We start from the raw sequence: 25,620 nt of genomic DNA on the forward strand, positions 1-25,620 counted from the left end.
AGATACTCCTGAGCTGTTACCTCTCTGCCCGGGGGAACAAGCAACTTTTTATGCTCACAAAAGGGACCACAGCGCCTTTGGGCTCCCTTCTCTGGACTCTGGCTCCTTGGAGACACGGTTCCCTCGCCACATTTCCTCTTACAGCCTCACTCTGCAGTCGGTAAGCGTCTCAGCGTCCCATTCTCCACCTTCTTGGCTGCTCCGGCTTGTCTGTGACTCCGACTCGCCCTTCTACTCGTACAACTTGCTTTCGCTGATCACTCCTTTTATACTCCTGTGGAGTAGTAACCAGCTGCAGGTAGGCATGATCAACTTCAAGTGCCTGACTTTGCCGGACCTTGTTAAGGGGACATCTCTGTTCAGTATGGCACTAAGGGACATTACTACCCATGCGTAAAACAAAATGGAAAGAAATGCGCCGATTGTAGGTTGTAGGTGAAAGGATCTAAAACAAAAGGATCGAATACAATAGTTTCGAGTCAAAAGGACCGAAAAATAAAAGGTGAAATCTTTATTTTTTTTATTTTTTGGGGGGGTCCCCACCCCAAATCCCCGTTTTTGGTGTAAAAAACACTTTTCTTTGCTATACGAAAACCAAAAAAAAAAAACATTTTCAAAAAGGCATTCAACCCTTTTTTCGGTCCTTTTGACTCGAAACTATTGTATTCGATCCTTTTGTTTTCGATCCTTTGACTGGACACCGGTATACAGTAAATATATTTTGAATGCTTGGTATTACACTCAACAATTTTGACTGGGGTGCATGGTGCATTTGTAGGCAAATAGCCTAACACTCTTGGGCCCCTATTCCACTCGTAGCCAAATGGAACGGCTCTCGTAATTGGCTACAAGTCACCAAAGAGCTATAAACCTAATCAGGGTTGAGCTATCCAACTATGATTCTATAAAGACCACTTGCCTGAGGAACAGTTGTGTCCTGCTGGGAGCTGTTAATTATTGTCAGGTAAGGGAGGAGTGCTTCAGCCGGAAAGGGTCTTGAGTACAGAGTGTTGGGGTAGTTTTCCCAGGTATGCCAGAGGTTGTCTGCGGGTCCGCCTGACTCTCAAGGGCCCAACTCCCTTCCCCAGAATAAATGGAGGACTCAGCCAACAGCAGGTTCAACCTGCAGTTTATTACAAAAAGCAACAGGGATCATACAAAACAATCAAGTGTCTCCAGTACTTTTCAGTATTCCACGGTGTGCGTTACAGTTTGTAGCGATCTTACGTCATCCCTGGACCCTTCCCTGAAAAACCTATCACCACAAATGATTGGGTATTGAGAGTGGTAATATCTATGGGTGCACCCTATTGAGGTAATTCTACTGGTCCTTGCATGTCAGGTGGTTGGCCTGTCCCGTCCCCAAGAAACTATCTTTTAAATTGCTGCAGAGTAATGGGTTTACCATTGGTTCTTGCCCCTTGCCATCCACCCCTGATTTTCTATTCTGTGATTGGTTAGAGCTGATCTCCCCACGCCTGGGACTCGATCAGTTCTCTGTGCACCTCTTCAAGGTAATGTGAACGATTATGTGTCTGTATTGTAACTTATGGTGTACCACCTTTGCCTGTGAGAATGCGCTCCTACGTTGCTTTCCTTGTCTGGGTTTTCTGGGATCGGGTCTGCTTTCCCACCACGGGTGAGAGTCCATTGTCTGGCTCGGCTGCACGACGTGCTTGGAAACAAAGCCAAGCTCTTGTGCTTGCATTTGTGAGGATTTATTCCGATTCTCTGTAGCTGGTCCCTTGTTGGCTAAAGTTTGGAATGCAGTCGTGTATCTCTGACCTTGGCTGTGAGCCTGCTTTGCGCTCCGTGCAGTCTGAATCAGCTCTTCTCGTCTCTTGCTCTGTAACTTGAGGCCTGCTGTAATTTTACGTAGACTTATAATATGATTTCTACATGCCCGTGTTATGCTAGGTAACCTATAGGTTAGTCACACATGGTTCTACCAGGCTCCATATATACTCCTGTAGTCCCATAGGGTTAATTGCTTTAAGCATCTGCAAGCTTGCTCAGGATCTCTTCTTGCTTTGCGTTTCTGCGTTCCTGCATTTGTCTAAAGAGAAAAATAATAAAAGCTTTGACAGTATGTATATGTATCCGTCCTCTAGCTATAGAGCTCTGTATGCTTGTTCTTCGTGTATGCAAATGTATGTTTTTGTGATGCAGTGCAGGAGTGTGAGTGTGCTTCATGACTAATGCTGCTATGTCGTGGTGTCACTAATGACATCAATATCATGGCTTCTTGGTGCTTAATCGAGACTGTCTATTAGGGTATTTCCATCCTCGCTCTCCGTTGTCTCCCTATACCTGTAAGAATGTGCACTGGATTGGGTCTGTATGGTTGATTTAGGGGATATTTTTCCATGTACGTGTCAGCAAATGGTGCACTTGGATTTCGTCCATAATAAGATGGGTGGCTGCAAGCGTTCCTGGCGCGTCGTCCTGTCATGTTTCTGGGGGTGAGGAGGGGCATTCTTGGGACCCTCTCTTGAGGAGGGAGGCAGATGCGTACAATGTGGCCTTGAGGGATGCAAGGATGGCAGTGAGGTCTTCCATAGTGGATGTCTTTAAAATTGTCCAGATAACTTTGATTTTGCGAGATGGGATGTGTAGCGTGCTGTCAGTTGTAACGTTGGTTTCAGCATTAGTGCCATTCTTTCAGTGGGGTAGACGGGGCAGGACTTTACATCAAGGGTATGACGCATGCATGGGAGGAAAGCAGCACTTCTACCCAGCTGTTTCATAGTTAGCAGCACTTGGCGCTGGGGTCCCATCCAGTCCCCAGGCAGTGTTTCAGCAGAGGTGCAGAGAAACCACAACTGGCCCTCCACAAAAAGCTTTAGGAAATATGTAACCCGTACCCTGCTTCAGGTACCCCTCTCCCTCACCGTCGCCTGAACCTGAAAAATCACACCCGACAAGCCCTCCCCAAACCCCCAACACTATACCCAGTCAAAAGCACTCAACACAAGGGGTGTGATGGAGACAAACACCTGCATCGTGCATTATATAGCAAGAGTTAATTACAGGTGCTCCGTCTACATGACATCCCAGTGACCGGATACTGCCCTGCACTAGCGTCCTAGCTGTGCCGGTGAAGACATTCTTTACCTCCTCATCCAGTTTCCTGACAGCGCATAGCTGTGAGCACGGGCATCAGAGCGGGGAGGTCGCTGTCAGAACCCCAGTATGAGGTTCCAGTCGCCGGCATCTTCGCTCTGTAGTCCGTGCACAGTGATAGTGTTAACGGCAGCCTGTTTCTCCTCTCCCATGACTTATTCACAGCAGCTAATCCATAGAAGTCTGCAAGCATAATGCTGCACAGAGACAAAACCGCTGACCAACCCCGTCCCTTGCTTACATCTCTAACTCGAAACTCCCCTCCCTCCCTTGCCACCCCTGCCCCTCTTTCCCCTTTTCTTTATTTAGCACTCGCCCATTTCAGAGCACATACTTACCTGTTGACTGCAAGCTTAATCCCACAGGCAAAGCTGTCACTTGTCGCAGTTGTCCTTTCCCCTCCTCACTTGTCCCCCCATTTTCCTGTAAATAGTGGTCTCTGATGGGTAGGAAAAAATGATGACCTTTGCTGTCATATTTTACTACCCTATCAAATTGTCTCACCTGTGCCTTTTTAGATTTTCTCCAGCATTGGATCTTTCATAGATTTACATACTGTGAATAATCAGCATTACATTCTTTAGACATCAAGAGGGCCTTAAAGTATTACTTCGACCGTACAAAAGCCTTCAGGGCTACAAGACAACTTTTCATTGCATTTGGGTGTAGCTGTCATGATGCCTACCTCCAAGGAGCCAGGTCCGACCCAGCAACCCCAGAGGCAGGCATCATTCCCCCCAGGGAAGTGCCAGCGGGCCCAAGCTGGGGCCCTTTGGACACACTCCTGGCGCCTTAGGCGCCAGGCTCATGTTGGAGCCCTGTCCTGGCGCCTTAGGCGCCAGGCTCATAAAGCTAGACATGTGTTCAAGTGTTTTAATGTGCACTTACCTGATGCAGACCATGCTGCTACATCCAGGCCCTCTTGAGGCCTGAATGGAACTACTTTACCTGTGGGACTACTTTCCACCTGGGTGTGGTCGGGGAAGGATACATACCTGATCGGTGGAAGGATACATACCTGGAACTTCTTCCAAAGCTATTTAAACCACGCCCGATCAGCAACTCACGCTTCGCGTTGTTCTGCTCCTCGCAGCTGGACGCTCACCGTGTCAGCTCCTGCATCTGGACTTCAGCCACGCCTGTCAGCATCCTGGGTCGCCTGCAAAGGGAGATAAGAGAGAATTGGTGAGAAAGAAGACCTTACCAGCTAAAGCTGCATCACGGAGACATCACACCGACGATCCTGAAAGGGAAGACATCATTTTAAAAGCATTTCGCTTCGATCGCTGCAGCGCTGCATTTCACTCACCTTTCCTGGGCGCCTCCATCTTCAGCAGCGATCATCCGGATCCGCACCCACTTCTCAGAGCCTAGAGAGAAAAAGACAAGAAAACAAGGTGAGAGAAGGAAGGGAATAGGAAAGGCTCAGTTTCCTTCTAAGACTTACCTGTTGAGTCATTCCCATTTCATTTCGGGTCCTGCCGCTTCCTGGCATTCCGGACCCCGGCCCCTATGGGGAAAAAAGACAAGGACATTGAATGAGCGAATGCAAAGACATTACCTGAACGCTCATCCAGAACTTACCTGTCATTTACTGGAACTGCACGTTTCACTTCAGGTCGGCGACATACCTCCGGCATTCCGAATCCCGGCCCCTAAGGGGAAAAAGACATAAGCATTAGCGCTTGCTGCAATAAGACAATGAACATTATTATTAAGCTTGAACTTTTGAACTTGCAACAGAACTCTTACAGCGCCTCACCTGAATAGTCAAGCTTATTTTGAATTCCCATCAAACCTCAATCCAGTGAAGTAACTGGGTTTCAACGCGCCCCTGCATCAGAAGCAGGATGGAGAACTCATCCTTCCAGACCCTAAGGTGAGACTTCACGGGGAATCGTGGAAGGGTATCGTGGAGGGCTGGAAGGGAGTGGGAGGCTTGAGCATTATTCCGTCAGTAGGTAATACTCCCTTTTCACGCACAGGGGAATATTCCTGCGAGCCAGAAAAGACCAGAGTAGAGGGGCCCTTCCAGTCCATCTTCAGAGTCCTGCGCTTCACCACTGAAGAAGCATCAGCACTCAAAGCCAGACCTGCGCCTCTGTGGGAATCAGGTGAGCGTGACAGTAGCTTAGGCAGCAGTGAGAAAGACCAAACCTGGGGAGATTCATAAACCTCTCAGTGTTTCATATTATTAGCACTTGCATGCCAGAACAAATGCACCCTGAAATTCCAAATGGGGGCTGAGAGCTCCCTGTGAGACGTTATCCCACCTGAAAGAGGGTACAAGCCTCCGACCTTCACCAGTCCAAACCCTAAGTTATAGTACCCAGATGCCCTATCCCAAGACCCCAGTGTACCGGTCAACCCCAGACCAACGGCCTTATGTGCTAATCCATCACAAGGATCCCTGTCCCTGTGAGTTGTGCTGCAAAGAAAGTAACAAATTTAAGCTCAGGGTGGGAAGAACTGGAACAGCGCTGACGGTCTGGGATCAAGCACAGGTTTGGAGTTATCGTGACCTCAAAGGTAGCCTCTGCTCTCATGTCTGCAGTACCGGGTGCACATTAGGCCACAAATAGGAGATCTAGTGAATTCTTATAGTAATTACCAATTATGAGCTTTGCGCTTGATGGCGTATGAAGAAGAATCCAATGTGGAAGAAGAGGAACAGGTGAAGCTGGGACCAATGGCCTGGCATCCCCAGTGGACCAGGCCGTCTACGTATAGGGCCGCACCAACCAGCTACAAGGATTTCTAACCTATGTGATGTCAAAATGTGTTATCGGTAGGATTTTCTGACGGGTGGAAAAAAATGACATTACATCCAGTCATATTTTCCTACCCTGTCACATTTTCCTACCCCTGCACAGCCGGTCAAATGTGCCTACCCATTGAAATGTACCCCCACTTTCCTTCTACACAGTCAAAATGTGCTATTGGTAGGATTTTATGATGGGAAGTAAAAATTGACAGAACATGCTGTCAGATTTTCCTACCCCGTCACTTTTTCCTACCCCTGGGTGGGTTGCCCAATGCTTGCTGTCGGTAGGATTTTCTGACAGGTAGGAAAAAATGACAGGTCAAGCTGTCAGATTTTCCTAGCATTAGAGCTAATGCTAATTGCTGTTTTACAATGTTATGCTACATCATGTTATTTGGTCAGGACTATTGAGAGTCTATTGGAAACTGCGCATGTGACAGAAATTTAAACATACATCATATGTACTAATTACCATTTTGACGGGTACAAAAGGAGCTTTGTTCAAACTGATCCAATTGTAGTAGTTACACTTACCTGTTTAATAAACCCAGCATTTTTAAGTGCATTAACAACAAACTGGTTTACTATACATTGTTTTGGGAATTGAGCGCGGCCCGTGAGGACACCCCTCCAGTTATTGCAATTTGACCTAGGTGCCAGTGAGAAGACACCTACCTTTCCTCACCACTGCAGCTCACTGCATCTGTACTCTTGTTGTATATTAACCGCAGAGAGGTTTTGCGCACACCCAGCATAGGGTTTTTTCTCACACATCAGACTTTATGGTTCTGTATTAGGGCTGTGTTTTATGGGTAGGGGTATCTAATAGGAATGAGCGGGCTAAAGGGGAGTAAACCGTATTCCTGTCTCGTTAACTGAATATGGAAGATTAACTCCAATGCTTGCTTCAGGTTGAACCTCAATGATAGAAAATGGCTGATAATAACTATTTACACAAGGGTAAATTGAAGATTCTGGTGAATATACATGAGCAGAAGGTTTAGACCTGATAGGTTTTTGTAGTATGGACAGACCTAGCCTACAGTTGTGCTCTTACAACGAGTCTAGCATGACTACATTTGAGGTCATACTTTGGTATGCTGGTGATGGTGTATATACAAGCACAGGGCTAGTTCATCTCATCTTGTAAAAAAATTAAGGCAGGCAAGTAGTCGTTTTGCAAAGTGAAGTTTTGTGCAAAATCTTTAAGGACATGGGCAGTGTCTTTGGATCAGCAGTGGATAGACTTTTCAGCCTTCCACAGTGCCAGGGTGTGATTGTGAACCTGGGTATGTTGTACCATGGCAAATAATCTACTGAGGGCAAAGCCCTTCTACTTACTCCACTGGGACTTAAACGGTCACTGTCACGCCACTTACAGGTGCATGCAGTAAGCGCCGCTGGGCCTGGCGGACGCCGACGTGGAGGGTATATTCACGGTGGTGTTTCTCTCGGGCTCCTTGTCTCCCGGCCTCCGGCTCCCTGGGCGCTGCCATATTTCATGGTCTGCACGGATGTCCGTGTTGAACACCATGCACATGCGCAGTGCTCCTGGCCCTGCGGCAGCATCTACTTGCGCTCCAGGCCTCGTTTCCTTCCCGGAGGTATATCTGGGATCATTGGGTACCAACGCACCACATTGAAAATGCAGTCCAGCCCAGTGCTTGCACTGTTCTGGTGCCACGTAAATCAGGGAATTGCCATCCCGTGGTGTTGGGAGCTGGTCGAGAATCTGCCCGTTTCTATTAGGAAGGTTTTGTGTTGGTACCCTGCAATACAAGTTCACCTTTTCAACACTTGAAGACAGACTGGCTTCATCTTCACAACAATTACCAAGAAGGTCAGGTACGCAGCACCCCCAAGATACTTTCTATAACATATTGAGACGCCTACCTTCCAGTCCCGAAATTGATGAAGTCCAGGAATTCAGGGATGAAATACAGGTTCTTTGCTTAGAGATGACTACCTTACAACAGGAAAATCTCACATAACTGCAGATGGTGGTCGAAGGAGCTGGAGCTGCACCTCACGTGGAACACGTTATGGCTCATACTTAACCTTTAAAGTTTGATGGTCATCCGAGACGGTTGGCTGAAGTCGGTAATCATTGTAAGATACATTTCCTTTTTCACCCGACAACTCATCACTCAAGATAAGGCCAAGATCGGCTACATCCTGGGTAGTTTAACAGGCATTGCACTCGCCTCAGCTGCCCCTAAGGTTTCATCCAACAGTCCTATCCTTGATGATGTTACGTGTTTTGAGAAGGTGTTCCTAGACGTTTTCAAGTCCCCTAATCTGGCCTCAGCAGCTCAGAACCAATTGATTGACATACGCCAAGGTTCCAGTGACATCATATCTTACATAAGTCGATTTTGACTGTTAGCATCATGCTCACAACAGCCAAAAGTCACACAGAAAACACTGTTCCGTCGCGGTCTTCATGACAAATTTATGGATGGATTACTCCATATGCCAAAACCAGATACCTTACAGGTCCTTTTGGATCAAGTGCTTCACATCGACCACATGCTAACAGAAAGAATAGCAGAAAGGTGCAGGTCGGTACAAATGTTTCCTAGGTCGAGTGTGGCACCTGTGGTGTTGCCTGGACCTAAGGAATTGTTTTCCGGAACCTATGCACCTGGGAGCCATAAGGGGTCCATTGTCAGAAACAGAAAGGAAGCAAAGGCATAATCTTCGGCTCTGCTTATACTGTGGAGATGCTGGTCATTATTTGGCAACTTGTCCTCTACGTCCTCCAAAGAAGTCGGAAAACTAGCAGGCCTGTCGTTTGATGGGAAGGCGACGACAGGCCCGTCTTTTGTTCCAGTCCTTGAGAATATTGACCACACTATTCAACCAATGCAACCTGTAGCCCTAATGGTTTTGAAGATCCAGATTGTCTGGCAAAACAGGTGTGAAAACGCCCTGGCCCTTCTTGCCTGTGAGCCTCTGGCAACTATATTGATGCATCTTATGTGGCTAGTGCTGGTATCCCTCGAACCATAAGGACATTGCAACTGTACTGGAAGTCATATAGGGAACACTGCTGTCTTCTGGTCTCATTCGTCATCAAAATGGGGGTCTGCAGTTACGGATTAACGAACACCAAGAGAGCATTTGCTTTGATGTCATCAAATCACCCTTGTATCCCATTGTACTGGGCTTACCTAGGTTGTTACACCACACACCACACATTAACTGGGAAACCCGGAATATGGTGGTTGCTTCCACTCAATGTATTCAAGACTGCTGTTCCTCTGGGGGTCCTTGGGATTCCTATACTGCCCTTTCATCTCCCAGTGGTGAGATGCCTTATCGTCTCTGCTTCGTATAGTCGGTACAACCTGACTACATGGACTTTGTGCATGTATTCGCAGAACCTGTGGATATTCCTCTGCCGCTGCACAGACATTTTGACTGTTCCATTAACCTGTTACCTGATGCTGTAATACCCCACAGGAAAGTCTATTCCTTATCATCAATTGAAAAAGAGGCCCTTCAACAATATTTCAAAGAATGCCTCAGCAAGGGATACATCGTACCTTCCAAGGCTTTCCATTGTTTTTCGTACAAAAGAAGAAAGAGACACTTTGTCCATGTATAGATTATTATCTGTTGAATGATACAACTCGCAAAGACAGATACCCTTTACCCTTGATTCGCGATATAGTGGAATCTCTTCATGCTGCACGATTTACACAAAGCCAGATCTCTGAGGGGCCTACCATCTAGTACAGATCAAAGAAGGAGATGAATGGAAGATGGCTTTCAAGACACAATCTGGGCATTACGAATATTGGGTCATGCCGTTCGCCCGTTTAATGCCCGAGCCATCTTCCAACTCTTTATGGATAACATCTTCTCCAATCTGATCAGTCTAATGGTTTGGGTGTATTTCAATGGCATTCTTGTTTTTTCTGCCACGTTGGCGGAACGCATCCGACACGTTAAGGAAGTACTGCACAGGCTGTCAGAGAACCATCTGTTTGCCAAAAGCAGATAATGCTTTTGCCCTCAGGAAAAGATGGAATTTCTTGGATACACGGGCATCAGCTATGGTGTACACATGGATCCGGCTACGGTACAAGCTATTCAAGTTTGGAAACAGCCACACGATCAGAAGTCCCTCCAACAATTTTTAAGATTTGCGCATTTTTACAGGTGCTTTATACCTAATTTTTCTCGTTTGGCATTGGACTTGTCTCATTTGACCAGCAACAAAATACCCTTTCTATTGGATACACTTGCAAACTGAGCTTTCAGAGAATTAAAGGATGCCTTTATGTCTGCCCCTATAGTTCGATATTCCAAAGAATGGTACCATTTACTGTGTAGGCAGATGCATCTGACTTCGCCATTGGGGTGGTTTTTCTGCAACAAGACCCGAAAACAAGGACTGAACATCCCATTGCCTACTATTCCCGCAAGCTGGCTGGAACGGAACAAAATTGCACAGTGATTGAAAGGAACTCCTGGCCATAAAAGCTGCCTTCGAGGAATGGCGGCATCACCTATTGGGAGGTAGATTTCATGTGGAGTTGTGAAATGATCACAGAAATCTTCAGTACCTTTATTCCTTACAATGCAGGACTGACCGACAGGCTCATTGGGCATTATTTTTTTCACATTTTGATTTTGTTGTGACCTATATCCCTTGTGCTCAGAATTTGAATTTGAAAGCCGATGCCTTGTCTCGGTCCTTGGAACATGATACCACAAGAAAAGACACGAGTGCTCCCCTAATCCCTCCGAATTCTTTTTTGCTTACCCTGTAGCAACATTTGTGCATTCTACCTCAGGATATTTTATCGGATCCAGCTAGACCGAGTTTTTTGCACCTCCCCAACATAAGTGAATGTGATGGGCTCCTATTCTTTCGGGGTCGTTTGTACGTTCCGACTATCTCTCTCAGGAATGCGATTTTGCATGGCTTTCACAAGTCAAACAACGGATGACATTGGGAAGTGAAGACCACCCAGGAACTGGTTGCACGTCAGTTTTGGTGGCCAGGGTGGCTTCCTCTCCTGCCTGGGCACAAACCAAGACCTTGCGCAAAAGACCATGAGGCTCCTTCAACCTACCGAAGTTCCACCTTACCCCTGGCACACCATCGCCACAGCTTCATAGTGGAATTACCACCTTCCAATCGACACACCTTATAATGGTGGTTGTGTACTGTTTCACCAGGATGGCACACTTTATTCCGTTCCCCAAGATACCTACAACCATCCAGGGGCACGCAGTTTTTTGCATGAAGTATACCATCTCCATGGTTTACCGGAAAAGATACTGTCTGATCGCGGCTCTCAGTACATCCCTTCTTTCTGGAGTCAGTTGTGTAAACACCTCAGTATCCAGCGAGCACTGAGCTCTGGCTATCTCCCCCAAACCAAAGGGCAAACGGAGCGGACCAACCAAACGCTAGAACAGTAACTACGCTGCTGTGCCAATTCTTCTCAGGACAATTGATTGGACCATCTGGATACTGCTGATGTAGCATACAACAATTTGGTGCATACAGTCACTGGTCACAGTCCCTTTTAGTGTTACTCTGGACTACATCTTAAATTGATCCCCTTTCGGCTGGTGCTAACCAGTGCTGTTACATCTGTGGATCACCTGAGGCCTCATTATGAATTGGGTCGTATCCCAGTGGTAAATATGCCGGAATACTGCCCAACTAAATTACCATTACCGCCACTAGGTCTGGTGGAATTACCACAGGATTACAAGTGGCGGTGTATGTCCCCATGTTTTCTGGGTCCATTGGACTAAATGGGGCTTTTTTGGCAGAATTACTGCTGCAGAACTTCTGCTGCGGCAATTCTGCCGATTTTTCAGCAGTGAGTGGAAGGGTTTACCTCCAGTATGATGCGGAAGGTAAATCCTCCACTCCAGGCCCAACCTCATGATTTGGCATTGTACTAAAGTTGGCGGCAACAGTTTTACCACCAATTTAACCACTTAACACCATACTTGTAATGAGGCCCTTGGTGTCTGAGACCCGAGAATCAACATGAACTGGCGGCTGGTACCATTGCAGAGGCACGTGAGTGCATGAAATCCCAGGCTGACAAGAAACGCTCTCCTGAACTCGTTTCAGCTTGGGGATCTAGCTTGGCTGTCTTCAAAGAACGTACCTGTAAGCAACCTTCCTACCAAGCTGGCTCCCCGTTTCTTTGGGGCCTTTAGGATCACTAAACATGTATCCCCTGTGGCCGTTCACCTGCAGTTGCCTCCTGCTTGGCACATTCATCCTGTATTCCATGTTTCCCTCCTGAGGCCCTATGTACCAGATGTGCCTGGGCGTTCTTGCTCCCATCATTCTCCTGTCACATTGCATGGCGTTCCAGAATTCGAGGAGCAGGAGATCTGTGATTCACAGATCCAGTGGGGGGTTACTCCAACTTCAAGTGCACTGATAAAGGCTACCCTGCGTGCGACCGCACCTGGGAGCCCCACAGTTACGTTCGTGCCCCTCGTTTGGTTTGTGAGTTCTCCAGCATCCTTGGAAACCGGGGGCTCCAGGTTTTCCTGTAAGGGGTCATAGTGTCACACCACTAACCGGAGCATGCAGTTGGCACCACCGGGTCCGGCAGATGCCGACATGGAGCGTATATTCCCGGTGGCTTTTCTCTCTGGCTCCTTGTCTCCCGGCCTCCGGCGCCCTGGGCGTTGCTATATTTAATGGTCTGTGCATGCGCGAACATCAGTGTCCTGAGGCAGCGTACGCTTGCGCTCCAGGCCTCGTTTCCATCCCAGAGGTATATCTGGGATCCTTGGTTACCAATGCACCGCGTCTCAATGCAATCTAGCCCCTAATTGTGTATGCTTGGTACTAGTTTCCGGTACCTGATACCTAGTTCCCAGCTAGTACCTTTTCACCCTCCTCCTTGCAGCTGCTGTCCTTGCCTGGTCCTTCCTTTCCTGATTTTATCTGCCAGCCCTATCTGTTCTCTTCTTTATTCGCCTGGGATACCTACTTCCCTGGTCCTTCCTTCCTCTGCTAGCACTGGCATTGCCCTGTCTGGCTTTTTTTTTTCTTTTCATTGCCCCTGCCTCGTTCCTCCGTTTGGTACCTTGAATCCTGGAACATCTCTTTGCCTTAACAACGGTTGGATCCCAGCACTCTGAGTTTCTGCTACAACTACTTGACATTCAACGTGATCTTCCCGCCCAGTGCTTGCACTGTTCTGGTGCCACGTAAATCATTGAAGTGCCATCCTGTGATGTTGGGAGCTGGTCCAGTACCTGCCTGGTTCTATCAGTAAGGTGTTGGATTGGTACCCAGCGCTACAAGTCCACCTTTTCGATGCTTGAAGACAGACTGACTTCATCTTCACAACAATCACCAAGAAGGTCAGGTACGCAGCGCCCGTGAAACGCTTTGTATAAGAGCCAGATTCTATAGAGAGGAAAGCCACCAAAACTAGGGGTGGGCTTTCAACATTCTCTCCTCTTTGAGCAAAACTGTGCACCAGGTTTCTGGGAATATGTTAAGGCTTGCTAGGAACTACATGGAAAGGGTCTAGTGGTGTGTGAGGCAGGAATCCTCTTAGGCTGAGGGTGCTAAAACTGAAAAGACGAATACTAAAGATGTTTTTCTGTATTTCCTTATTGTTAATTTCTGATTATTTTTTTAGATTGAAAAACAAGAGTTATTTCAAAATGGGAGCATCATTTCAGTGCGCTGAAAAACTGCCCAAATGAAAGGGTTCAAAGCACGTGGGATATATGAAGGAGGAGGCCCTCAACTGCCAAAACAAATCTTATTTCATTATCTTACATGTGATTTTCTAGAGACCTTGATGATTGGATGAGGAGTATGATCACGCCACACCACCATATGTACATTTCATATGCAATGGGCACATCTTGTATTTTCTTTCTTTTTTCAGTCAGTTCTGTCAAGGTTGGTCATGTGACTTTCTTGGGTGCAGGTCAAGATTATGTATTTCTGTAACATGCAGACACTCAAAAGGCATTTATAAATGACATTCAATTACAGAAGTGTATCCATTTTTCTTTCCTGCTTTGTCGCTCATTTCTCCACATCAGTAACATTAGCAAAAGCAAGTTTCTTTAGCCACACTCAAATTTAAGGTTATACTAAGCGGTGTTGCCTGAGAAGTCAAGTGTTAATTACGGTAACTCTCTCATCTCAACTTTTCCAGCCACCTCTTTCAATATTGTGCTCGTTACTCAGTTCGTCAACGGCTTCTAGAGGCCCTCACCATAATAAGCCATATTCCGAATTCCCGGGACTCGCAATGCCGGCTTCCTTAAAGAAAGGGATGATCTTCAAAACTCTTTGGGCCTCATTGCAAGTTTCACCGTGCAGGAAAAAAGTGGGGGTAATTCCGTTACCATCCACTTCCTTTGGGGGTAATGAATTACCACTGATTTTCCCACACCGCCAAATTATAATTTTTGGCGGGCTTACCACTGGCGGTATTACCGCGCTGTAAATCCTCTGATTTGTTTAGGAAAAGTGGTGGATTCACCTCCAGTTTGTTGCTTGAAAAAATCGTCGGATTAACTGCATGGTATTTCCATTGGCAGTAAATCTGCCAAAAATCCCCATGCAGTCCTATGGAACTCCAAAAGTAGGCAATTACCACCACTTTTAATCCCATGGTTACCCCACAAGACTAAGTGATGGTAACGGTACTCGAGTTTGTCAGTAATTCAGTAGAATAACCACCAAATTACCACCACACTGGTAAGTCTGGTCCATAAATGCCTTCATGATTCTACCCAATTTATCTCTCTGAGAAGATGTGCTGGTTCTAGCAAAATAGGCACCTTAGATCCACAAGGCCTCACTCTTATTTGTTACCCACTTTTAGGCTACTGGGGCGGGAGAAACGTATGCATTTGGCCCAAACAATTTCACAGGCCCCCCAAGCCTCTTCAGACTGGACCCAAACATCTTAGTTTCAGGACCCACCTCAAACTATTTCTCTCCTGAAATGTGTCTAGCCCGGTGCAGCTAGGTCTGTTCCACGATGACCAGCCCTGCCACACAGTACCACCTATTTATATCATCTCCCTCACTAACTCCCTTCCTCATTGGGGATCCACCAGTTATAGAACAACTCCACGCTTCCTGTCTTGAATTGTGCAGAAGGTTATATACCAGGCCTTTGAAATTCCATGGTAGGCAAGGGTCATAATGGTAGTGTGGTACATGCATACTTCTGCAGGATATTGCCTAGAGGTCCCCTCCCGCCTTAAGCACATTTATTCATGTGAACTAAAAGGGCATTGTGCATCTGCAGTGATGTTCACACTGATCAGGCAAATTAGATTTCTGTCTGCAGTACCTACACTTTTCCTGAAAATAACCAGATGGCATAAACTTAACATGACCAAATCTACTTTTTTTATTCTCTGGCTGTCAGTTTCAAGCTGATGAATTTTGAAAGTCGCAGTTTTACCTCTTTCATTCTGCAGGTTCTTTAATTGCATCAGTCATTAAGATCACCGTACAATTGCAAATATTGTATTAAGTTGCTTAAAATCTGTTAAGTTGATGAGAGTATCTCATAAGCTGTTCAAGCTAGAAACATTGATGCTTTGTTCTTGAATTGGGATTAAATTCCAAAATCAGTAATCGATAATGGTGGCTGCCACGCAGGTGCTTGCAATATAAGATATAAGGAGGATTTGAGAGAAGCGACTGCATTGAGTGAATTCTCAGTTTGATTTTGTTTATCGATTGCTCCTGTAGAAGGTCCCATGGACTACCTGCCAAATTCCTTGACTAGACCCGAGATATCGTTTCTTGCATGTTTTCACTTTGGCAAGTTTCAGCTTTTAACTATAACTGGAAAGTGGAAAAGGAAGGATTTTAGTGAGATGAGATGTTATTGTGCAAAACAGACTTAGAGACAGCAGTATATGTGATTATGTTCTGTCCCATTTATGAGAAGCTTAGGCGTCGTTTCATTAAGCTGTTTTTTAAAGATACGGGCTTTGTGCAACACAGATCTGTGCATGTTTTGAGAACGTTTTTATCGCATGTTTTTGTGGGACCTAGGAAATATATAAAACTTCTGATAAAGTTTATTTGTTTATTTGGGTGCTATTAATCTACAATATTAGAAATGTTATGTTAGCCTGTCTATTATATTTTACACTGTTTGTTATTGTTTTCATGCAATGAACTTGTATCGATTTAATCTGAAATAAAGTTTTTGACTATAAAAAAAATTCTACTAAGGGAGGATATTTTGTAGAAATTATGGATTTCGCAGGGTTTCCATTGCCTGACTAGTGTACTGGAGGACCCAAATAAAGATATATTGAATCAACAGCTGAATGAAATGGAAGGCACCCCCGCCAACTTAAACCTAAGCAGAGAAATTCGTATGGATTAATATGGTGTTGTAATTATGCGAAATTGGTATTCATAATGTTAGTATATACAAGTTTTCAAAAAAGCATTGTATTTATAAGGTAGAAAAATGTCATTATCATGATGTAGTAAGGTGGCAAGGCACAGAATGGACAATAACATTTTCTGTACATAGACAGAAAAACGCCTTGGCTAAATGCCTTTAATGAAAATGCATGTACTGAAAATGTGGCTAAAATGAGCAGAGAGTGTAGGATGAGATCATTTTAAAGTTGAAACATTCAAGGGTAGTAAGCTGTCAGAATGTTGACGAATAGGCAGTAACCAGACATTAAATTGGGCCTGGCCGAAAACCTTATCTGAAGAATCCAGCTTCACCAATTATAATTGAACAGAGCACCGAAGAAGAGTCAGGAATGCATGCTAGAGCGTATTTTATTTTGAAGGTTTAGTTCAATTAAAATGAATTGCCCAGTGAGCTAATGCTAATGATGAAGTTGTCTAAGACTGTGCAGGAACGGTGGGGGCAGATTGCTCCCTCCCATTTGGCTATATAAATGAGCTCTGTGTGATGCTGGGGGGGGTTGAGGCTGGGAGCTCAACCACGGCACAGGGGCTGCTCTGTGTCAGCAGTGGCATGAAATAAACCTCTTTGAACTTAACAGTCTCTGTGCTGATCCTTTGAGTTGTCCTTATTGAATTGTGTTGGAGTATGTGAATCCTGCACCCCAACCTCCTCAAGGTGCAGCTATCTTGTTTTACAGGGGGTGTGCTCTGATCTATGGGCCCATCAGAGGACTCTGCGCCCTCCTGTACATTTGGTAGCGAGGAGGATGGTTGTTGACCATCAACTATTGATTAAAATAAGACACCTAATGACCATTGACACAAAGTAACTCTAGGTCTTCGGCAAAATTACGAGTCCTTTGCCATTTCGGGCTGAGTAGACTGTGAAGCTCCCCATAGACAATGGTAGTGTAATTGAGACTGCAGTCGGGACCTGAAGGAGCCCGTGTTTATGAACATCTCCATTTCCATTCCTACGGGCAGCTAACCAGATGAAAACCTGAAGAAGGCAGTGATCGAGAGGGTCGGGAGAACAAAGGTGAGTGAAAACTGCCCTAACCGATAGAGACAGGGACACGGGGAAAAAGAATAATGGCAGTCAAGATTTGGGAACAAACCAAAAACATTAACTGCATTTAAAAATCAATAACAAGAGTAAAATTTTCATGAGGGGCTCACATGCAGCCGACCAGATCGTGTCTGAACTTTGTCACGTTATGTTATGTTGTGTGTCTAAGTGTTATATGTTGAGGCTGTTCATGTGATTTATTTTATGGCATACTGTCTGTGTGCGCTGTAAAAACATTGAACTAGTACAAAAAATGATATTTTAAGCTAAATTAAAAATTGGCGTCAAGCCAAGGTTTTGAAATTGCGAAAAATTACATTATGATAGGCGGACAGATATTATGGTTTAAGGCACACAAATATGTGGTGATTTTACCCCAAAAAGAGTTTAACAGCCTGTGAAAAGTGCATAAAGCTGGTGCATTTTAACCAACACAAAAAATTCGAACCTGCAACTATGGAGTTAAATTTGTAATTTCCTCATAGCAGGCAAGATAACTGATAAATCGTACTAAGAACAATAGATTTTCGCATTAAAATGGCTGAGTTATAGTGATTTATATAGAAGTAATGTTCTCGTGCGTTAAGCGCGCTGAGCGAAAAGGAATGCAACATGTGGCAATGTTTTAACTATGAGGTGCAGGGGAGGTCCGGCTAGAACCAGGAACTGTGAGCTTGAAAGTGTGTAAAATATAAGAAATGATTGAAAGATTTTTTAAGTAAAGACAGAGCTTAGTGAGATGTAATTGAGGGCGCATGTGCGCCTAAATTCAAAAGAATAAAATATATATTATAAGCTGGTTTTGTTAAAATGTGTGTATGAAGTTGCAGGTAGTGAGTTAAAAGATCGTGGGGTTTTATTTTTAGCATCAGAAGCAGCCAGTACAAGACAAATGAAACATGCTTGCTTTATGGCCCACGAAAGTGAGCAGTGATTTGTCAAGAAAGGAATGTGCAAAGACAGTTTTGAGATAAACACTGCCCGGCAAATGACCCTGCCTTGCAAAGCTGTATGGAAAAAGAGACAGGCTAACAGCCGATGTAATTGTTAGGCTATTTCAGTGATCCAGAAAATTCTCGAGTGAATGCGTCTTATAGATTGCATGTATTTTTTTTTGTTGAAAATAAGGTGCTTTACATACAAAATGAGTGAGTTCCATGGTAGAACAGCCCAGTTGTGAATGTTAAAGGCAGATATATATATGGGACTGACAAGAAGGGTCTGAAGGGCCAACAAGAGTGATGCATTCTGATAAGTATGAACAGGCATGGGCAAAAAGACATCTTTGCGTGCTGCCAATGAGTTTTGGCAAAGAAATGCATTCGTTTTCTGATAGCCTGTGCGCGTCTCATCCGGCTTATGAGAGGCATCTGTGTGGGAACACTCAGTATTGCCTAGAAGCCTTATTTTCTGTGATGGCATACTTATGCGGTCCTGTAGTATTTAAGACAAGCATGTTTACGCCCTCTAAATCCCCTTACCCTCTCCATTCCTGCTTCAAGCAGAATGATAAACAAGTAAACATTTGAAGGCCCACATTAGCAATATACGAAGGGGTAACTTCTATTCTAGTATAGAAACAAGATACTTTTATCAAATAGCGTCTGGGAAAAGTATGCAGCCTGCAGTATTAATCTAGGACTGTATGTGAAAAGATACATGCAACCCAGAATAAGCAGATTAGAAGCTGCCAAGAAGGTGTCTTTATCCAGGCAGACTGAGAGTAGGAGTGGGACATAGTTTTCGAATTGCGTTGCCATTAGAGATCGAGGGGACAAGTGCCTGTAGTATACAATATGTCAATGCTCACTATCACAATGAACAACATACCCTGAGAAGAAAATCACCCTGAAGGGCTGATGATTTTGAAAGGTTTAGAGACTGGCAATTAAGAAATGTTAGGCAATAAAAGATTAAATGAGATGCCCAGGATCACACAGCGTTTAAGAGGTGAAGCTGGGATTTGTGCCAATATTGCAATTCCAAGCAGTTGAGCACTTTCCCTTTCAGCTCTTAACATGAACTAAAACAATCTAATGTTATAAAACTGACTTGCAAGAATGCGCAACCCGTCTTTCCAAACCTGACAATTTTAAAACCCAAAATATTACAGACGGGGGCTACACAACATGGGAATGATTTTAGCGTCAGTTTCTCCATTATCAAGGGGAGTTCCAGCATGCAAGTAGGTAAAACCTTGCAGAAGACAGCACAGTAATGCAAGGGATCCTATATGATTTGATCAGGATCACTGTGCCGTCTGCAAGCATAGCCAGGATACAAGCACAGTCTCGAAATTGCATGCTTGTTTGCCGCTTGGACGGATATTCTATGCACATCTTTTAAGGGATTGCTCAGGTTTTAAGAATGCCCATCTGAGTAAACTAATTTCAACCCCTATCTGGTGCAGGAACAGTGCTGTTAATCGCGCCGCTTGTGCTGCAACCACAAGTAAATGTGCAGGTATGTTTGTGAACTTCAGATTTAAAGACGGTTCAGCCAGTCCTGCTGGGATGTGCCCTTCTGATCTTTCACATGAACACATATCCCTGCAATAAGTGCTTAACACACTGAGACAACTTCTGAACCTCCGTGGATGAATATGGATTTTAACTTTGGCTATTGCACACGATCAGCAACATTCCCACAGGGGGGAAAGTAACACTACAAAGGCCGCGTTACCCAAACTATGTATTCCACAATGAAAACGAAAGGCATTGCATGTTTTAATTGATCAAGGCAGAATGTACTTGTCAAAACAGACAGGCCATGGATTTGGAGCCTCCGCAGCATGCAATCAAATTTTCCTGGCATGTGCTATTCAAGCCTAATGTAAACTGGAATCTTGCTTTTGACCAGGCAGCATTGTGGGGGGCCCTGGGCAGCCACCCCATGAGCCCTCCAATAAAAACGTCTCTGGGGTCTACTGTCGTCTGGCAAGGAATGAGCGCTTCCTAGTAGCATGGAGCATGCAGAAGCCCGTAGGCATTGTGGTGCTATTACAAGGAAGGGGCTTGCAGATTACAGTAAAAAGGCATACACTAGGGGCTGCGTGATGAAGCATTGCCTGTGGTTATAGGACAAATAGATATATATTGTAGTTACTATGAATGAGCTGCATGTTAAGCTCACACTGGATAGAGTATATTAAGTAAAACACAGCGTAGTGGTTAATTTAGCAAAAGGGGGATAAGTACAGACACTGCTGGGGGAACTGATAGAGGCAGATAACCAAAGCAGGGTTGAGAATTTTGCGAGAAATGAGGAGGGATGGTTCTGTGCCAAGTTCACTAGAAAAAGCATTCCATGATTTGGGGACAAGACGGGGGAGCTTAGCCCTGTGGCATTAGCCCCTTTGGTTAATGGGGACAGCAGTGGGTAACAAGGAGTCCATGAGCAAGAGCACTGGGGGGTAGCGCAGGATTTAAGAAATGCTTGCCTCTCGCATTGCATGTCGGAAAAGCTTCTCACCTTGGTAGGCCCTGCAGCGACGCATGTGTATGTGTTTATGTATTGTTAAGTGCTATATGGAAACAGAATGCTAGAAGTAGTGGTGAATTTTAACACTGAGTTTGCAGGGTGAGCGCGCCTAATTGGCTTGTTAAATTGGGATTTTAATCCTTGCATGGGGAGGGGGAATTCAAGGCTGTGTATGTCCATCCTGCGCACCCAATGGGGAACCAGTGATGACAATGAAACAGGTCTTAGCTCCATTTCTATTTCTTTATATTGTGGGGTGGCAAGCAGCCTGGTGCAGGTAGACAACATGGCCCTGGCTGAGCATCACAGAAGATATTGGCTTGGTCATTGCGCCAACAGTCCCAGTGGCACATACATGCAGGACTGCCAGCAACTTAGGCAAATGGAATATGGCAGTCAGTGCATGAATGTTGCTTTCTATAGCATGTGTGGCTCTGAAGGGGCTAGAGGATGGAGGTCATAGTCTAACTTAGCTGTCTCCTCGCTCTCAACCCCTTTCTGGGCTAGCAGAGATCCTTCAAAGGGCAGAATCTGTGTCTTTGCAGATCTGTGAATGTCCCCAGCCTCATACATGTCACTCAATGGTGTGCTGTTTGGACACGTGGCTTTCATACCCTTGTTTGCAGACACCTTAGCTCAGATATTGCTTTGTATTCCTGATATGTGGACTTTTAGTTAAGTCTATTGTGTATGTGCGCTGTATGGCAGAGGCACAGTGTTCCCATTTTTTGTGAACTGCCTTTGGGGGTGTTGATAGGTGCTTCATTTTAGAAAATTGTATTTGTATGCATTATTTGTTAATGCCTTCGCATTAGTCCAGTCCAGATGTTCGTGAGCTGGGAAAAAAAAACGTTGCCGACATTTCAGTGGATTCCAGGCTGTTTAGACTCATAATTAGGCCAGGATTTGTGATGTCATGTTTCTGTGGGCTTGGACAGTAAATCGCACATCTTGGAAGCCGTTTTTCCAAAATGCCTTGCAGAGGGAGAAGCCACCGGCACACTGGTTGGTGTAAGGTGGCTTAGCTCGCTCCCAAATTCCCACCAAGATGTGTACGGCTCATCAACTTCCAAAGTCACCAGCCGCCACAGGGCTGAACCGACTCTAACAGCAGCATCAGTTAAATATACCAGCGCTGTGTAAGACTTACATTTGTGATTTCAAAAAGTAGCCTTCCCTCCATGGATAGCCAGTGAGCAGCTCATCTGGCGCAAAGTCATGTGTATTCTTTCAAAGAATACTGAGAGTTGCATACTGCAGCACTCTGCACTTTTAGAGCCTGTGAGGATTTTTGTGAGATGCCTGCAAGGATGGCAGTGAAGTAATACAATTTAACAATGATAAGGACACGAGAAATTAATGAGCAGGGTTTTTTTTTAAGTATGGCGGGGAAAGGAAAGGGCCGGAGGCATTAGCAAATGTGATAGTGAAAGGGAAGTAATGACGCAGGGACGGCACTCTGCCAAAATGATAGAGGTAGCGGAAGTGACATCTCATGACCCTTGACCTCTGATGATATCACTGTAGGAAAAGTTTTAAACTTTTTTTTTTAGGGTAGCAAAGGAGACCGCGGGGCAACAAGGGATACCTCAGGGGCTGCAGCTGCGACCCCTGGCGACGCCCAAATGACATCCCTGCAATGGCACTCTAACGATAAAGTGCAACAAACAGAGTGTAGCATGTAACCTGGCATGGCATGAGCAAGGGTTATTTTACAGCTAAAGAAGTAGTGTTAGAATTAAAAGAGGTAGTGATAAACTCCATGAGATGAGAAGCAAGTGATTTTACATGGGGTTTTAAATCAACGTGCAGGCAGGAGCAGGCACTGCCCTGTAGCTGAATGGTCCATTGCCATTCATGCGTTCTATCATTTTTGACTTAGAATGCCCCCCTGAAATTGAAGGAGGTTACTGGATCATCTGTGACCTGCTTTTGGGGAATTTTGGGGATAGCACACATGTAGTGAAGGGGGTTTTTGGGATGCTCCTAAAGGCTTTTTCTAGGAGATCCACTGTGAGTGGTAGGACAGTTTGCATGGAGTTATACCAGGGGTGGTAGTTTACAATTTTGAGGCCTTGTCAGCCGGAGTGAAGAACATTTTTATTAAATAGGGAAAAACTTTTGGTTTGAGACGAGCGGTTGAGATTCTGGTCTCGTAGGAATTAGATGAATGAAGAAAGGCTTGAATGAAAAAGCGTGAAAGCATGTTGACAGTGTTGAGGTTACCAAGGAAAACATGATTATTTAGGGCATGCCTTAATTAAACACAAGCAATTTTGAAGGCATGAAAGCGGCAGAAGGCAAATGAGATTGGGTGAGTGAGAAGTAAAAGATTTTAGTATGTGTGCAGCGTGATGAATATAGCCAGCTGTATAACATGGTGAAGAAATAACGAAAAAAAAGAGATGAAGGAATTTAGAAATTCAGGCGCAGGCTGCAAATTATGAACATTTGCAGACACGAGGTAGAAACAGATGGCCTCCAGGAAAATAAAGGCAGCCATAAAATAGGGAAATATGACAAATAAATAAAGAACAAGCAGAATGAAATAAGAATCATGAAGGACAGTAGTGGTTCAATTAAGGTTTCCGGGGGGGCACCCGAGAGAAAAACGTAAGGATTCCAGGGGGGGCACCCGAGAGAAAAACGTAAGGATTCCGGAGGGGCAACCGAGAGAAAAACGTAAGGATTCCGGGGGGGTACACAAGAGAAAAACATAAGGATTCTGGGGGGGGCACACGAGAGAAAACGTAAGGTTACCGGGGGGGCACCTGAGACAAAAATGTAAGGATTCTGGGGGGGCACCCGAGAGAAAAACGTAAGGATTCCGTAGAGGCACCCGAGAGAAAACATAAGGTTACCGAAGGGGGGGCACCCGAGCGAAAAACGTAAGAGGATTTGCCTTGTTCCTGTGCTTTAATAGAGCAGTCAGAAGAAACGTGAACCCAGAGCCCACATAATAGGGGACGATAGGCTACGGTGACGATTAAAGACGGCATCAAAGGGGTTCGTTTACACCCCATGTCGGGGTATTGATTAGAAGGCAGGTATACGTGTGTCCAGCTGGTGTTCGTCTAGTCTGTCAAGTGTCTGTTATACATGTCCTGTTGTATGTCACATGTAAGGAATTTTGTCTCCTTGTTGGTTGAAATCAAGTAAGGGTTCTATGCGATTCTATAGTTGAGAGGGAATCGCACACAGATTGATGTTCTTTGAGTAAATTGGTGGTATAAATAATTTGACGGGAAGAGACTGGATTGGAGCTTGCAGTATTTGGTGCTCGCTCATAGTAATGGGAGTGTTGGACTCGCATAAATATATCGTTAGAAACAGAGTTAAGCCCGGAAAACATTACTCCAATTGGAGGAGTGGGTTAAAGGTACCGCCCACAAGATGGTTATGCCGCGGCCACAAATTGAGTCTTCTATCTAAAGCCATCTTACAACGCATGGCAACTTACTTGCTTGCCGCATATACAAGCAAAAGTTAGAAAATGCTATGCTGTTCTCAAATTGTAAAAATATAAGAACAAGGAAAGGAGGAAGAACCTCCCGCAGCTTGGTTGGGAAAAAATATATATATACATGCACTGAGGGGGGTGAGACACCTGCAGCAACGCCTGCCCCGCATGAAACAGGAACCGAGGGAAGTAAGCCAGAGGGACTCTACCCATTACAGAAAGCTAAAAGCAGCCACAGGGTATAGCAACCCCGCTTATGAGTCGCCCACATACAGTAGTAACAAAAATCAAGGGGAGGATAAGGACAAGAATCTCACATCCCTAGCCAATGGTCAAGGGGAGACGCAATGATGCGTTAATGAAGGAGGGGATCAGACACAGACAAGTGCATCTCTCAATAAGGGAAGAGAAGGAAAGAAGAGGAAAGAAAGTGAAGACAGAACTGATGAGATAGCATTTACAAAGGACGAATGGATGAAAGGACAAATCTCATTGAAACTTGATGGGAAAGGAAGTGATGATGGGAGGCCTAAAGAGAAGTTAGATGAGGCACAGAGGAAGAAGAAAGAGAAGTAGTTAAGGGACGGAAGGATAAGAAGGAAAGTTAGGCTAAGGCGAGAACAGCTTTATCGCGAAGAGCAAGAAAAGCAGCTCGATCGCAAACCAGAGAACAGCCTATGAACGAGATAGACAGAAACAGCAGAGGTTAGACGAAAAGCAAAAGGTACGTGAAAGAAGGGATGAGGAAGTTCAAAGGAAAGATGAACAGAGAAATAAAGGGAAAAGGAAGAAGGTAGGGTCAGAGAAGAGGCGACGAAGCGCAAAAGGATTGATCACAGAAATAATAAACAAATAAATAAATAAGGAAATACTGAAATTTAGTGGTTATCTTGAATAAGAAATGAATAAAAGGAAAATTGAGAAATAGGAACAATTGGGCAAATTGATAGAAGGGATACACTCAAAAGCATAAAGCGAAAAAAAAGAAAGTGGAAAACAAATAGCACTTATGAGGTTTCCTGACCAACAGAAAAAAGGAGCGTTGGGCAATAAAAAACATCAAGAGACCATGAAGACCAAGAAAAGGAGTATGGCTGATAAAATTGGGTCAATTAAATGAAGGAAACCCGGACAAGCCCTTTTAAGTAAAAATGGTGAAGTAAGCAAAACAACTTGTGAATGTCAGTAACCATTTTGATTTATTTTACAGACAAGCTATGAACTTCTTGCGTGGAAGCACAAGAAATTGTCTGCATGGCCTTAAATTAGGGAGAAAAGAGAAAACGGTAAGT

The sequence above is a fragment of the Ambystoma mexicanum genome, chromosome 13 (assembly GCF_040938575.1).
Source record: "Ambystoma mexicanum isolate Mex_15411 chromosome 13, UKY_AmexF1_1, whole genome shotgun sequence".
In the NCBI taxonomy this organism is placed as follows: domain Eukaryota; kingdom Metazoa; phylum Chordata; class Amphibia; order Caudata; family Ambystomatidae; genus Ambystoma; species Ambystoma mexicanum.